We start from the raw sequence: 15,373 nt of genomic DNA, 5'->3' as shown, positions 1-15,373 counted from the left end.
TTACCTTGAAAACCAAAAACCAAACATGTTTGAAGACATAATGATGAGACTAGAATGTTTAAATAGAATGAGAAATAAGCAAAACGAGAAATACAAATGAATAGATTATTTAGTTAAAAAAAAAAAGCAGTTCACCAGAATACAGAAAATATTTTACCCACAAAGCAATGACAGGGAACTGCAAGTGCTTTGCCATTTAAGAACAGGTGCATCAGCACATTAGATGCTCAACTTCTGCAACAAACAAGTTATAATTCTCCTCAAGGTCAGCAGCACAAAGAGAGCAGATACAACAGTCTTTTCTTTCTCTCTGCATTGTATTATCAGTACAATACCATTCTCGCCAGATGAGTCATTCCTGGCATTAGCAAAACCCATGCTTTTTTGTTGCTATTTAAATTCCCAGCCAGAAATGCCTATAGTTCATGTTGATCTTAAATTCAAGAAGTACAAAGTCACCTAAAACAACTCTGACAGCTAGCAATTGACTGATTTCCTCCTTATTTCCCAGCCACCATCCCACCCCACCTTTCCAACTGAGGAAGTTATGGGGGGAGGAAAGCAGGTAGTGTTGTCTAAAGCTGAAGGTTCTTTCAGCAGTAAGCTGAACTGGTATAAAAAGGAGAGACCACAATGAGATTAAGTGCGGTTAACTGAAATTCTGCTATAGAGAAGGCAAAGTAGTTATTTTCTAAGACTCAAATAGCTGGCAGAAATTAGAGATGCCCTGTGTAATGAAACTGTTCCAAAACAATGTGAAGAACAGAGTTTCCAATAAGGATATTAAAGATAAATGTTGTCTGGGAGTCACAGGATCTTTCTCTTTGCTCATTAAGGAGGTTGTGAGGAAGGAAAATCAAATTTTCAGTAAAAGATATTCTTCCAGGGGAATTTAAAGGCCATTTTTTTTTCCCCCAACAGATTTTTTCCCTTGACGTACTTCTTCCTAAAACATCAGCTTGAAATTTGGAAGAGACACTTCCATTTGCTCTGTTCGAACGTGTTCCCAAGGGATGTACAATGATGCAGTGAAACACTGCTTATGATTGGTGCTTATTCATTAAATATTCATTAGACATTCACTGTAGCTCAGATACGGTGCAAGGCACTGATGTGAGGTTCACATCCCTCAATCCTCAAGCCATATACACTTCCTACTATATTCCCCTGAGGAATGGAAAGCCATTGCTCCTCTGTGACAAGGATAAAAAATTACAATGATTCTTTAGAAAAATTAGTGTGAAACACCAAATAGTCAAGTGTGACTTCAATGTTATTAGCTGTAGGAAATAAGAGGCAGTATGAGACATACTTTCATTCCCAAACAACTCAAAATCGGAAACTCATGACTGAAAAGATCCTTAGACATCAATGATCAAATCTTTCAACTGTTTCATGAATATTTCAACATCCTCAAATGAGGGTGAAGTCCAGGAGGCTCAGGATTTTGCATGACAACCTACTTAACTTAGGGGCAGTTCTAGCTGTTCTAGCTTTATTAGGAAGAGAAGGGCCCTAGGAAAAGTTCAGAAGCAACATGAGGCAAATCTATTGGTGATACAGAAAATGTGAGGGAAGACTGCTGAATGCAGGTCTAGGGTAGACATTGGGGGAAGGTAAGCCAGAAGCATGGTCGTAAAGAAATAACAAATGACCTGGGGAAGAGGAGAAGCGATTTTCAGAGAAAAAATATTGTGTGACACAGATGTGATGCATTTTGGAGGAAGATGATGGTAACAATGGTTAGAAATAATACAGTTTCTTGAGAACCACTTACGTGTCAGGCACAACCCAGGGCACTTCCCATGTGTTAGTACACACATTTTCCTAACAGGTTTGCTTTTTATTCCTGTAACTCATAGATAAAGAAACATGCTCAAAGAGATAAATGCAGCAGCTAAAACGCAGTTAAGGTGAGACTTGAACATGTCGGCACTTGTACTTGTCTGGCTGGAGTAAGAATGTCCCAAGAATGATGGGTGATCACAGCAGCCTTTAAGTAAGATAATAAGTAGACTAGATGACTACATCCTATGAATAACTTGGGGCAAATGTTTCCTAGAAGGGTCTCAGAATAAATTAATTTTAGGAAAATGTATTTGGTGGTTGTGTGCAAGAAGGACTGGTGAAAGTGTGTGACATGGATCCTGAGGATCTGGTTTAACAGAATAGTGAGCTATGGAAAGATGATACTAGGAACAGAAAAGAAGGGAAAGATGCACAGATACTCCAAAGGAAGAATTTGTGAGCCACTGTTGACTGGCCAAAATTTGCAGGCCAGAGAGGAGTATGACTGAGGCTTAGAGACTTCGTGGCTTAGAGAATGATGCTGCAGAGTCTTCAATGGAACATCCCATATATTTTAGCACTAAGTACATTTCCACATAAGTGTGATTTAAAATAAGTTAAATATTCTAAACTAAAAAATATAATTGTGAATTGTAAAATCTGCAAACATGCAGAGTTAGGCTATCTGAATCTCTGCCTGGCAAACTCCTACTCTCCTTCAAGGCTCTACTTTAATGCTACTTAAAATTGGACCTTCTCTGAGTTTTGGGGCTGAAGGAGTTGCTCCTCTATCTGAACTTCCCTATTACAGGCTCATGAGTCTGTTGCTAAACTGTATTAGATCAAAGTCAGAAACTGAGTCTCATTCATAGTTATCTTGTGTAGGCTTTGGACCAGGGCAGGTATTTAATGAATGTTTACTGAAAATGCAGCAGAATAATTATGGGAGGAAAAGCATGATAAAAAAATTCAATCAATACTCCAATTTTTAAATTTTGCATGGGATTGCAAAGATCTCATCTGCATCTAATACATCAAGGGTGGATAAGAGAGCAATCTCACGACAAAATGCAGCTGTAGCCTGAGAATCCTTCTCAAATAACTGATAAATGTTTAGATCTGAAATCCTTAAAGAAAAAGCTTTCTTTAGAAATGAAAACTTTCTCAGAAAATGTCTTCAAAATAACCTTTAAGCCTCAAGAGGATATCACTTATCTTTCTTAATTTCTCCATTTTTAGATGAAGAGTATTTAGTTTGGGAGTCAGAGGGTTCTTGAACTCCTTAAATTATGTACTAATTTTTGTGTAGAGCAATTTTTGGGGTGAGGGAGAAGGACCACACCTTTCAGCAGATTCTCAAAGTTGTCTATAAACCAAACAAATGCTAAGAAGTACCAAACCAGAAAATTTCCAGAATTTCTTCTAGCTGAGGCAATCTATGCCTCCTATAAATGTTACACTTATATATTGCATTATATTATTTAATGTACTCATAAATGTGTATAACATGTTTTTCTTAAAGAAAGGGAAAGGCAATAAAATTTACTTATGTATCAAAGATTAAGAATTTATTTTTCCTACATACTTTAGTGTTAGAGAATAGCACTATTTGAATCTTTGCCTAACTCTTTGCATGTTTGCAGATTTTACAATGTATAACATTGTTTCAGTTTAGAATATTTAACTTATTTTAAATCACTAAAGTAGGTAGGAAAAATAAATCGTACCTACTCTACCAAATCCTCACAAGCATTCTGTAAATTAGAGAATCATGATTCTCCATTTCCAGAGTCTTGGAGAGGTTAAAGGTGTCTGAGTTCATACAATTTGTTGCTGGCTGAGATGACACTAAAATCTTACCTCTGATGTCATACAGACAGAAGTAATATTACTACAATACTTGAATTCTTTTTCCTTTTCTAACTTTCTGAATAAAAATCACGTACAAATCCCCCTACTCCACATCCTTAGCCACAAGTACACATAATAGAAAAGAATAACAGAACCAACCTTAGAACTTATTATGTGTGAATCTTTCAAAATCAGCTTTTACATGTTACACTATCTTAAGTACAAACTCTGAGAGTACCCTGTGTCCTAGTGAAATTTTAAAAGTTCTAAAACATTTATTCTTCCTAGATTAAGTTTATTGAGAGGATCAAAACTTTGTACTTGAACATAATGGCCACTCTAATACTTTAAATAGATAGCATTTTTATCAAGTACACTGTATTCTTTCTCCGGTTTCATCCATTTGGCTATGGCCAAGAAGTTTAATGCATTCTGTAGTCATAACTCTATTAGATAACAAGGTTATCAATAGCTCCATTAAAAAGCTTAACGTTGGGAATATTTGAGAATTCCTCTTTAAAATGTTTTCTTTCACTCATTTTGTAACATTTCTGAAGCACTATAGACGGCTCTACATCCTTTAAGCTTCACACCAAATTGCTGATTGCTGTAATACATTTCAAATAGTGACATTTAAAACAAACATGCTAAAAGTAGCAAGGTTTCTTGATGAATTTCAATGCATTGTTCTTCACTATGATTCTTCTTTGCTCTGGAACACTTTTGGTTTTCTACAACCAAAACAGAAAACCAAAGAGTACTTGGCTCACTGAAACAATTAATTTTTAATTATACCTCTGTATATTTAAGAAGCGATCCCACTGGAAAAGGGGATAGGAGATGGAAAGATATAAGAAGACAGCTTGACTGTTTGGTTTGGTAGGGTTTCATGGCCTCTGAAAGGGGCATACTCCTGGTACACTGTACTGGGTTGCCTCTCTTGCTGCTATTTCCTGTCAAAGTCCCCAGTGGTGGATGCACATTGATGCTCATGGTAAAGCTTATGCCAGGATGTGGGAAGAAGACCAAGAGATCCCTTCCTTTTATCCATATATGATATGTAGTAACTTGTCATGCTCTGGCCTTAACTTTAAAAAATTTTTAATTGAAGAATAAAAAGAGTATTTGCTAATAATGTCACATGATGGTTTGACAGATGCAGATATTATATTACAATTTTCACAAATTAATTTTGAGAAGAGAGATTTTAAATGTCCTTACCTCCACTCACCATGACCGTAACTTTTAATGAGTAGATTGCATCTGTATTTGCAGCTAAACAATAAACAGTGTTGAAGATGGTTTTAGATTGAAGGACTATGGCAATAATCCCATCCCAATACTGTCTATCTTCTTCCCTCCTTTGCATCTAGGCCATGATGATCAGCTAGGGAGCATGAAAAAAATAATTCCTGTATATGCACTCATTTCTTGTTTGTTTTTAAACTCCCCAGATTCTGTGGCCCTGAATTTGATTCAACAAATATTTTATTCCATGTAAGGTACTTTGCTAGCCACTGAGGGGATACAAGGATTTAAAAGATATTTCTGCCTTCAAAGAACTCATATATATCTCTTTCTAACCAGATTATAAGGTAGAACATGGCAACCTATCATTCGTTTTTGGTCAACATAAAGATCTGTTATAAAGTCAGTAAAGAGAGTGAATTAAATGTAATCCACATGCAACAACAGGGTTATATGCTTGCAAGAAATAGGATCAAAGATGCATCAACAAGAGGGCTTTAAATTGCTATATACATCATATGGACTTTTTCAGAACGAAATTATTGTGGGGGATGTGTGTTCAAGTTTGGAAAGCTAGCAACAGTCCAAAGTGGAAGTCTTATACCTCTTCCCTTCCCATTCAGAGAAAAGCACCCGCTTGCTCCTCTGCTGCTTCCCTCTCCAGCTAATGACTATAAATCAAATGGATGATAACAAACTCCTGATAGCTGAGAAACTACTCCTGATAGCTAACAAATTCAGGAGATAGCTGAGGAGAGAAACACAAAAATCTTAATAAGGGACTGTAGAGATAACTTTGGAAAATCAGAAAAGAGGTGTGGAAAAAGGGAGAAAATGGGAAAATCTTCACTATCTAGTGAAACAAATTAAAGGCAGGACGATAGTTTGGCAAGAGCAGGAATATGAGCACATGGAAGCAGTCACCTGGGGCACTCTCTGAGGTAAGGCTTTACCTTGAGAGCTTGTAAAGAACAAGGAAATCGGGCAAAAGGCACAGCATCTGATTCCTTCTACTAGGAACCCCAAATGTCAGCCAGTAACAGGACTGTCAGCCTCCTCTCTTGTGGACACCTTGCTGGCAAAACTTATCTACCCTTAGGCCCAGCTGAAGAAATGGTGGAATGGATCCCTCCTCTTCCCTCTCCCCACTAAAGTAGATAGTGATTGATCCCCTAGTTTTTCCCCTGCAGAAATATAAGGCAACACTGCATTACACACTCTCACACATATATACACAATGCTATGGCACATAAAAAATTGTTGTAATTACAGAGATCAGAAAATATCTTAGGCAATGTTAGATGCCTTCTGTTCCTTTATAAACTATAAGCCCCTTTAGTCCCCAGTCTATTCTAATTTGAATCTTAACTCTGATATCAATGTCCTTCCTCTTTGCATAGTCCAGACTGATGACTCAGTTGGAAAGTCTAAACTTTTATCTAGATTTTCTGACCCATCCTTCAGCTCCAGCCATAGCAACCCGTGGTAAGTAACATGGTGCCAAAGCCTAGGACAAGTAGGCTCCAGGAGGTCAATTCTGGCCAGATCTCAATACTTACAAGCTTTCTTACTCCAAGATAGGAGGGCGGGAAATTAGGCACTTCCTTAAAAACAACCCATTCCTACCCCTGCCATCTGTCTGCCAGTTCTTTAGAACTTGTGACTAGATGCATCTAAGGAAATTTTGGACTCAGTACCCTAGAGGAGATAATATATAACTTGGTAAGAAGACTGCCTCAAAATCTGGGGGTGAGAGGGTTCCCAAAACTCAACTTACTTTCTCAGTTCTTTAAGGTCAACTGGCCTATAATTGCTCCACTATCTGTGACATCTCCAAGACCTGGCACTACCAATTAATGAAAGAAAATGAGGAATCATTGACTCTCTCCTGGTTTATCTGACTGCAATCAAAATGATATTATGGTTCCACAAGTACTGAACTATGTACTGCTTTCATCAATGAATGGAATACCTTCGGTATAGATCTCCATTTCTCGGCTTCAGCATGCATCAGAATCACCTGGAGGACTTTCTAAAACACAACCTGCTTGGCATCACTCCAAGTTTCTGATTCAGTAATTCTTGGGCGAGGCCCAAGTATCTGCATTTCTTACAATTTGCCAGCTGATGCTCATGATGCTGGGGTAGGGAATGCACTATGAGAACTACTGGTAGTTATGAAAAACAAAGGTGACCTATGTAAACTTCGATTATTTCCCCTTCCTCTGAAATCAAGCTATACCTTTATATAAACCTCATTTCAGGCAAAAGGTGACTTTCTTCTGCAGAATCTGAACTGATTCCCAGATAGGATAGTGTCTATATTTGGGCAATCCTATATATAAATGAAAATAATTAATCCAGGATGGTATAGCCTCCTGATAGGTATTTAAAATCACAGGAATACTAATGCCACATTTATTTGAAAACAATAGGTCTGTGGCCTCCTACTTTCATGGCTCCTTTTGGGACCAACTCACTTAATGACCCTGTCATTTAAAGTAAGAGTTCTACTTAATATTTCCCTGGAATTAACCATGCTATATGCTTTGTAATAACTGTTCTGTGATTACAGTCACATTAACTACTTTACCCAGATTATCTTTCATATCGGTAATTCATTTTAAGCCAATGGCCTGCTGTTGAACAAAGGAAAATTGGCCACTAGAGTATAGACCAATGGCAGCTGGACTGAATCCAAACTGAACAGTCTCCATAAGTCAACAGTAAGTGCTGACCCATGAGTGGTGAGCCATAAAATGTCAGACACACATGAGGTGAAAGTCAGTGGCTCTGTGAGGCTTTTTTTTGGGTGGAATATTGAGGCATAATTTCCTAAGATCTTAAAGTAGGAGATAATGGTGATGGAATTACAGAGAAAAGATTCTAGAACCCACAAGCAAAAATTATTTGGTTTATCATTTGTCACAGGCTTCTTTTCACACGTGATTTACAAGAGGCAGGAAACACAGACACCTCAATTTGAATTGAATTAAAGTTGTCTTTTCATTGAGAGCTTGACTCTCCCGAAGTTTATGAAGTAAGAAAAGCTAAGGGACGAATATGCCTACAGCACTGCTCACAGGGATGGATATGTCTACAGCATTGCTGGCTTCAAAGGCTATAAAGGCTTGAGGGAGAAGAAAGTTTTCTATGCTATCTTCCAGGTGGGCTCACGTGATCCTCTGCCCTCAGCCTCCTGAGTAGCTAGGACCACAGGCACTCACCACCAGAAGAAAACAAAGTTTTCTATGCTGTCTACTTAGTTTGCTCTGGTTAACTCTGGATATAACTATGTCAGAGGATTTTAATGATAGCATAAATTTTTTCCACTGGTAATTTTGCCAGCTAATTGTGTAATAGCTTTTTTAAAAAATTTTTTTTGTTTAAATAAGGTCTTGCTCTGTCACCCAGGCTGGAGTGCAGTGGCATGATCATGTCTCACTGCAGCCTTGAACTCCCAGGCTCAAGCGATCTTCATAGCCAACTAATTAAATTTCTTTTTATATAGACAGGGTCTCACTATGTTTCCCAGGCTCCTCTCAAATTCCTGAGCTCAAGTGATCCTTCTGTATCAGCATCCCAAAGTGCTGGGATTATATTCATGAGCCACGATACTCAGCAGTATGATTTTTTAAAGACTGGTCTTGGCTGGGCATCATGGCTCATGCCTATAATCCCCATACATTGGGAGGCCAAGGTGGGTGAATCGCTTGAGCTCAAGAGTTTGAGACCAGCTTGGGCAACATGGTGAAACCCTGTCTCTACCTAAAATAATAATAATAAAGAAAATTAGCTAGGCATAGTGGTGAATGCCTGTGGTCCCAGCTACTCAGGAGGCTGAGGGAGGAGCCCACCTGGGAGACAGAGGCTATAGTGAGCTGTGATTACACCAGTGCACTCCAACCTGGGTGACAGAGACCCTGTCTCAAAAAAGACTGTTCTTAAGCCATGTCATATACACAATATATGTATATTTGTGTATATAAACACATACACATACACATTCAATAGCTGAAACTGATGAATAGTCGCCTCCCTGGTATCTTGTTCTTTATATATACATTGTATCCATTTCTTCTAAATATTATTCAAATTCAGAAACTGAAAATAAAATACAGAATTACATAAAGTCTATAGCTTCTTTAATTTCATGCCTATTCCTTCCTGTTTTTTAATTGCATTTACCTAATACATCCTTTCCATGTCATTTGTTTTATTCATAAAAGGAGCACCATCATGCTTCCACTCTCACTTCCTGCCTGAGCCTTGCTTTAACTCTTTTTTCCATACTCCAGGAGAATGTCTGCCTGTGAACAATGGGGATACAGGCAAGGCAGAGTACAGCAAGGCAGGAAGGTGAAGATGGTCTGTTCAATAGGCTATGGTAGGGGACAGGGACTCCAGAGTCTTGCCAGCTACAAGGCAAGGTGAAGAAGAAGGAAAGAGAATATTTTTGGAGACAGTAACCACAATATGAAAGATAACAGTTGAAAAGATTTGACTATGAGAAATGAGTCAAAAGATCTAGGTGTCTATATGTACGTCTTTCTTTCCTTTGATATATAATCAAGTTTTAGGGCATGCAAAGATTTAGCGAAAGTCTCCCAGTTGGCAAGTGTAAAAGACCAGGTTTACAAAGTAGGGTTGGGCTTAGTGCCACCATGAATATTTCTACAGCTCTAACATCCCGAATTTGCCCATCACTGTGAATGTATGTGCATGCACTGATGCCTCACGGATAATTTAAAGGGCTCCTCTTTGAAATTAAAATATGTGTGTGTATGTGTGTATGTGTCTTTTAAAACACTTCAATTAGGCCTTTTAATTTATTGCTTGAAGCTATATAGGCATTTAGCTATGGCCTACAAGTAATGAACCCTTCTTAATTTGCCAAACTCTTTCATCCATGCAGTCTTTGGGTCCTTATAAACTCTGTTGATAAATAAAGAGGTAGAAACCTGTCAGTTTGCATCACTCTACTTTTGTACAATTGGAAAAGACTTTTTCATACATGTAACCTACTCAGATTAACAAGGTGCCATGAAAGCCATGCTGCTATGTCTCTTGGTGTACCTGTTGGCACCTGTTAGTAAGTAAATGAGGGGTCACCAGTCAGTTGCTTTCAAATTCTGTCTTTGGAGACTGACAAATTCTATAAAATTGCTTGTGAAAGGAAGAAGTCTTGTTATTTCAAGACTGCATTTATCTGTGAATTGCATTCTACACAAAAGTAACAAACAACAAGTACATGACACCCTGTCAAGTGAGCTGAGCAAACTGACATCTTTCTTGAGACCTTTTAGAAAGCAGGTGTTGAACACTTGTAATGAGATTTCCATGCATCTTCAGAGGAAGGAGGAAGGAGGAAGGAAGAACATGCTGTTCAGAGTGTTACAGATCATGGCCAAGAGAATAATTCCAAGTAAGGAATAAACTGAAGACATTACATGAATACTTTGTATGTGTGTGTTTTAACTTTTTTTTTTTTTTTTTAATAGAAGACATATATCTACCAGAGAGAAGTTTTTTGAAGTATATAATTTTTCCAGATCCTGGAAAATCTTGGATATACTTGATTAACTATTTCTGATCCATTATCTAAGTGTTTTATTTATTTCTATGCAGAAAATGAACTAAAATGGGGGCACTCTATGTTTTATAAGAAAGTTAAAACAATTCTGTTTTAACTCAGGTATTAGACAAACTTGGAAAGTCATCTAAGAAGTGAGAAAGTAAAAATAACCATTGAGGACAGTTACAATAAAGAGAAATACTAAATTTATAGTGGTATTTTCTTCTTTGCATTTAGATCTATAATCTCTCTGGAGACCAGGTTTCTATCGAGTTCATCTGTATCCATTAAATAAGCCCATCTTTCAAATAACACCTCCCAAACACCTTTTACCACTGATTTGTATCCACATTTGCTGCAGATGAAGTATATCAGGCTCTCATTTATACATGGATCTGACTGTATGTTTCTATTCTGTGGGCTGGATCATGGGCTTTGGTGATGGCTTTTTAACTTGTCTTAGATCTGGTAAAACATGTCTCTCACACTTTTTTTTTTCTAAGTTGACTTAGTATACTATATGTAAATTTTAAAGTAAATTTATCAAGTTCTTTAAAAAACTTGAATTTTCATAGATACTGGAATGAATTTATAGGTTAATTTGGGGGAATAATTTATATCTTATATCATTAAGGCATCCCTCCTAGGTCATGGAATAGCTCTACCTCTATCTAGATTACTTTCTATGACTTGTGAGTTTTTCTTCATAGAGGTCTATAAAGTTTTGCTTGTTTTTGTCAAAGCTAATTCCTGGATACCTTACAGTTTGTTTGTTACTGTGAAACTCATCTCATTTTGGTTAATATCTTTCAGCTAGTTGATTGATGGAATGGAGCAATGGTTCTCAGTGTGTGGCCAATGGACTACTCGGCAGACCACCTAAGACCTTTCAGGGATCTGAAAGATCAAAATTACTTTCACAGATAATACTAAATGTTTTTGTCTTTTAAACCCTGTTGACATTTACACTAATGGTGCGAAAGCAATGGCATGTAAATATCACTGTTGTCCTCGCATGAATCAAGGCGGTGGTTATAAATTATAACTGTCGTTGTATTCTTTATTACCATGCACTACAGTAAAAGGAAAAGAAAGTATCACTTAAAGCTGTTCTTAATGAAACAGTGAAGATTATTATTTTGATTAAATCTCTGCCCTTACATTTACATTTTTAAATAGTATGTGTGACAAAATGGGAAGTTTGTCTAACGCACTTTTGCATATTGAAGTACAGTGAATGACTGTCTCAAGGAAAAGTATTTGTGTGACTATTTGCATCCAGGACTAAACTGACTGCTTCCCTCCCCACTCCCCCCACTTACAGAATCATTTTTGGTTGAAAAGAGTACTGACAACATATAGTTATTCAGAGTTGGATATTTGGCAGACATTTTCTGAAAGAAAATGAATAAACATGTCACTTTAAGAAAAAAAAAAACCAGTGTTTTTTACCACAATGCTATTATTAGAGTCTTCAAGGAAAGTGAGAATTTTAGAAAACTTGTATCTGTTATAAACTTGATAGCTTCTCAATACTTTGATAAGGGTGATATTAAAAGTGATGATATTTTTATATCATCAGATACTTGCTAACACTGGGACGATAACACAGAAAAACAATATTTCCCAAATAATATATAAAATTGAAAAATTATGAACACAGATAACTCAGAAAACCAATATTTTCCAATAACAAAGCTGAAAAATCATGCACATATATGTATATATATATATGTATATAAACTGTGTGTTATATATATATCAAATTGAAAGTTACTTTTGTGAGATATATATATATATATAACTCTATCCAGGTGATCCAGGTGATCATGAATACTAGATCAGTATAGCTCAACCAATAAGTTTTTACAATTTATACATATATTGCATTATAAACTAAAAAGTTGAACAAATTTATAATTTCCTAAATATTCTAAAGAAAAAGACAATAGGTCATTCTCTTTGTTTTAAAGCAAACAATTTGTATCTATCAATTTGTCCTTAATTAGCAGGTGACTTAGACGCAGAAATGGTCATAGAGGTTTTACTTTCAGGCCAAGTTCTCATTATCCAAGCCACACTGTCCAAAAGTCTGAATGGAAATTCTTTAATTATCTATTCAATTCTTTTTAGGGTGAGGATTCGGTTTAAGATACAAATTACCTTTTGCTATTGTTACTGCCTACAGAAACGTGAAATTTGAGGTCAGTTATTTAGGTTTTAGAAACTGCAGTTCATAGAGACAGATGATACTCAAAATTAAAATTAACTTCATAAGGAACCACATAAAACTCTTATGAGAGAAAATTGTTATATCATCTTAGAAATATTAGTAAAAATTATTCATCACTAACTTTTTCACCAATTGTGTAGCTTTTTATAAACACGTGGCCTCTAGACACAAACATTCCTAAGCAGAACAGATTTTATTATTTGTTGCTATCATGTGACAATGGAGTGTTAAATTAAAACACCACCCAGAGGAAATACACATCCTAATGACGTAAGACCGCCACAGTACAATTTCTCCTCTCAAAGAGAGTAGGCACTACGGGCCTCTGGGAAAGTATCTCTACTCCATTCAGTTGAGGCTCTGAAAATAAGATCATGGTCGTTAAACCTGGGAACCTGGCAACTGGAGGGCCAAGAAAAATCCTTACCGCCAAAGATTTTGCTTATTCATTCCATGCTACCTTTTGTTGAGGGTACCTCCACATTTCTGGGTTCACCATAAGCCTAGGTACCAAATCTATGCAAAAGATCTCAGGTCCAGGCAAGTCCCAAGGAGCAGTCTCCCCTTTTTTTAATCTTAAATCACAATATGCTATATAATTTTCAGGAAACAGCAGGGACTATTATCAGATGTATGACTGCACTCCTGTCTGTAAGAAAATCTTTGAACTAAAGAACAAATTGATTATTCCTTTAAAATAATATCTAACTTGCATCAACAAGGCACGTGATTAAAAAACAATTAGGAACGTGATGTTTTAGTGTCATCTTTGAAAGCTAGATTATAAATAAAATAAAGATCTCACTATTACATAGCTAGTATGGTTAGTGATAAAATTAAAGGAAAAAACTAGTTGATTTTTTAACAGTGTAAGTCAAAGATTTCTTAGCACAAAAAAGGCAATTCAATGAAATGGTATCATTTTATAACCCCAAGATTAATAAGAGCTGCTTTCTAGAAATGTCCAGTTTAACTGTTTCTATGAAACATACAAATAATCCCAAAGAAAGAAAGAAGATACTCAGATCAAAGTTCTTTATTTATCCCATTATAAAATTTTAAAATCCTTTTATTCTGCAAATTTGTGCTGCCAATGGAGAACTGGAAGAATTCTCAACGGAAAAAACTATGATGATGGAAGAGACCTACGAGTCACAAATAACCAGCACACTGGATTACAAAATCAATCAAATCAGGCTAGATTATTGGGCATTGTTAATGCAACTGCTATTTACAACCTCTGGCTTCTCTGATCCAGCATTAGGGCTTCTCCACTTCTCCCTGCCATGATAAGGGCATGAAATTACAGCTTAATTTTTTCCAATCCTGTTATTTTAGTGGCTGGTTTTTGCCCTAAATTTTAATTATTCAGTAATTGGTTTGAATGACCTTTTGCAAGCCAGCTGGCTAGTTTATATATGTTCTTTCTGCTATAAGTAGCCTGATTAAAATTTTGTACCATAAATTTATTTGTTTATCCAATAAATATTTACTGAGTACCAAATTTGTGCCAGGCACATCTCTTGGTATCCAACTGTGGATAAGAAGTTGTTAAAATGCAAAATCTTCTGTCCTCCTGGAACTAACATTCTAGGACAGCAAAGTGGGATGAATGCACTATACATTGTGTTAGATTATAATAAAAGGCTATGGAAGAAAATAAAGCAGGAAAGGGAGAGAAATCTTCTGGGCTGGGGGGGTAAGTTTTGCAAATTGTAATCACTTTCGACACCTGACATTGTGCAGTGTGTGGGGAAAAATAAACAAAAAGATTTTAATCGAGTGCAAATTTAACTAGACAAGCTCATCAAGGGTGGGGCATGTAAAAAGAGATCAATAGACAGATAGCCGGCTCTGATCTCCCACTTACTAGCTATGGGAGTGTAGACACACTATATAACCTCTCTGGTTCAGTTTTCTAAAAAAGGAGTAATAATAATGATACATTTGTTGCAAAGTATTGTCTTAAGAAGTAAATGAATTGCCTGTAATCCCAGCACTTTGGGAGTCAGAGTTGGGCGGATCATGATGTCAGTAATTTGAGACCAGCCTGGCCAACATGATGAAACCCCATCTCTACTGAAAATACAAAAATTAGCCGGGCCTGGTGGCAGGCACCTGCAATCCTAGCTACTCAAGAAGGAGGCAGGAGAATCACTTGAACCCAGGAGGCAGAGGTTGTAGTGAGCCAAGATCGTGCCACTGCACTCCAGCCTGGGTGACCGAGCAGACTCCTCGGTGGGGAGGTGGGGAGGTGTGGAGTAAATGAGTTGATACATTACATATAAAGTGCTCAGAATAGTGCCTGATACAATGGAACAGAACAGAGGCCTCAGAAATAACACCACACGGCCGGGCGCGGTGGCTCACGCCTGTAATCCCAGCACTTTGGGAGGCCGAGGCGGGTGGATCACAAGGTCAAGAGATCGAGACCATCCTGGGCAACATGGTGAAACCCCGTCTCTACTAAAAATACAAAAAAAATTAGCTGGGCATGGTGATGCGTGCCTGTAATCCCAGCTACTCGGGAGGCTGAGGCAGGAGAATTGCCTGAACCCAGGAGGCGGAGGTTGCAGTGAGCCGAGGTCGCGCCATTGCACTCCAGCCTGGGTAACAAGAGCGAAACTCTGTCTCAAAAAAAAAAAAAAAAAAAAAAAAAAAAAAAAAAAAAAAAAAAA

General features: G+C 37.1%; 1 protein-coding gene across 22 annotated transcripts in view; it reads right to left on the bottom strand.

The window, feature by feature from the left end:
* Positions 1–15,373, bottom strand: part of CADPS2 (calcium dependent secretion activator 2) — a 508,211-nt gene that overhangs the window by 52,772 nt on the left and 440,066 nt on the right. The gene's annotated exons all lie outside the window — the stretch shown is intronic.

This window comes from Sapajus apella, unplaced genomic scaffold, assembly GCF_009761245.1.
Source record: "Sapajus apella isolate SASKATOON/1434 unplaced genomic scaffold, GSC_monkey_1.0 scaffold7, whole genome shotgun sequence".
NCBI lineage: Eukaryota > Metazoa > Chordata > Mammalia > Primates > Cebidae > Sapajus > Sapajus apella.
This window is presented reverse-complemented; position numbering and strand designations above follow the sequence as displayed.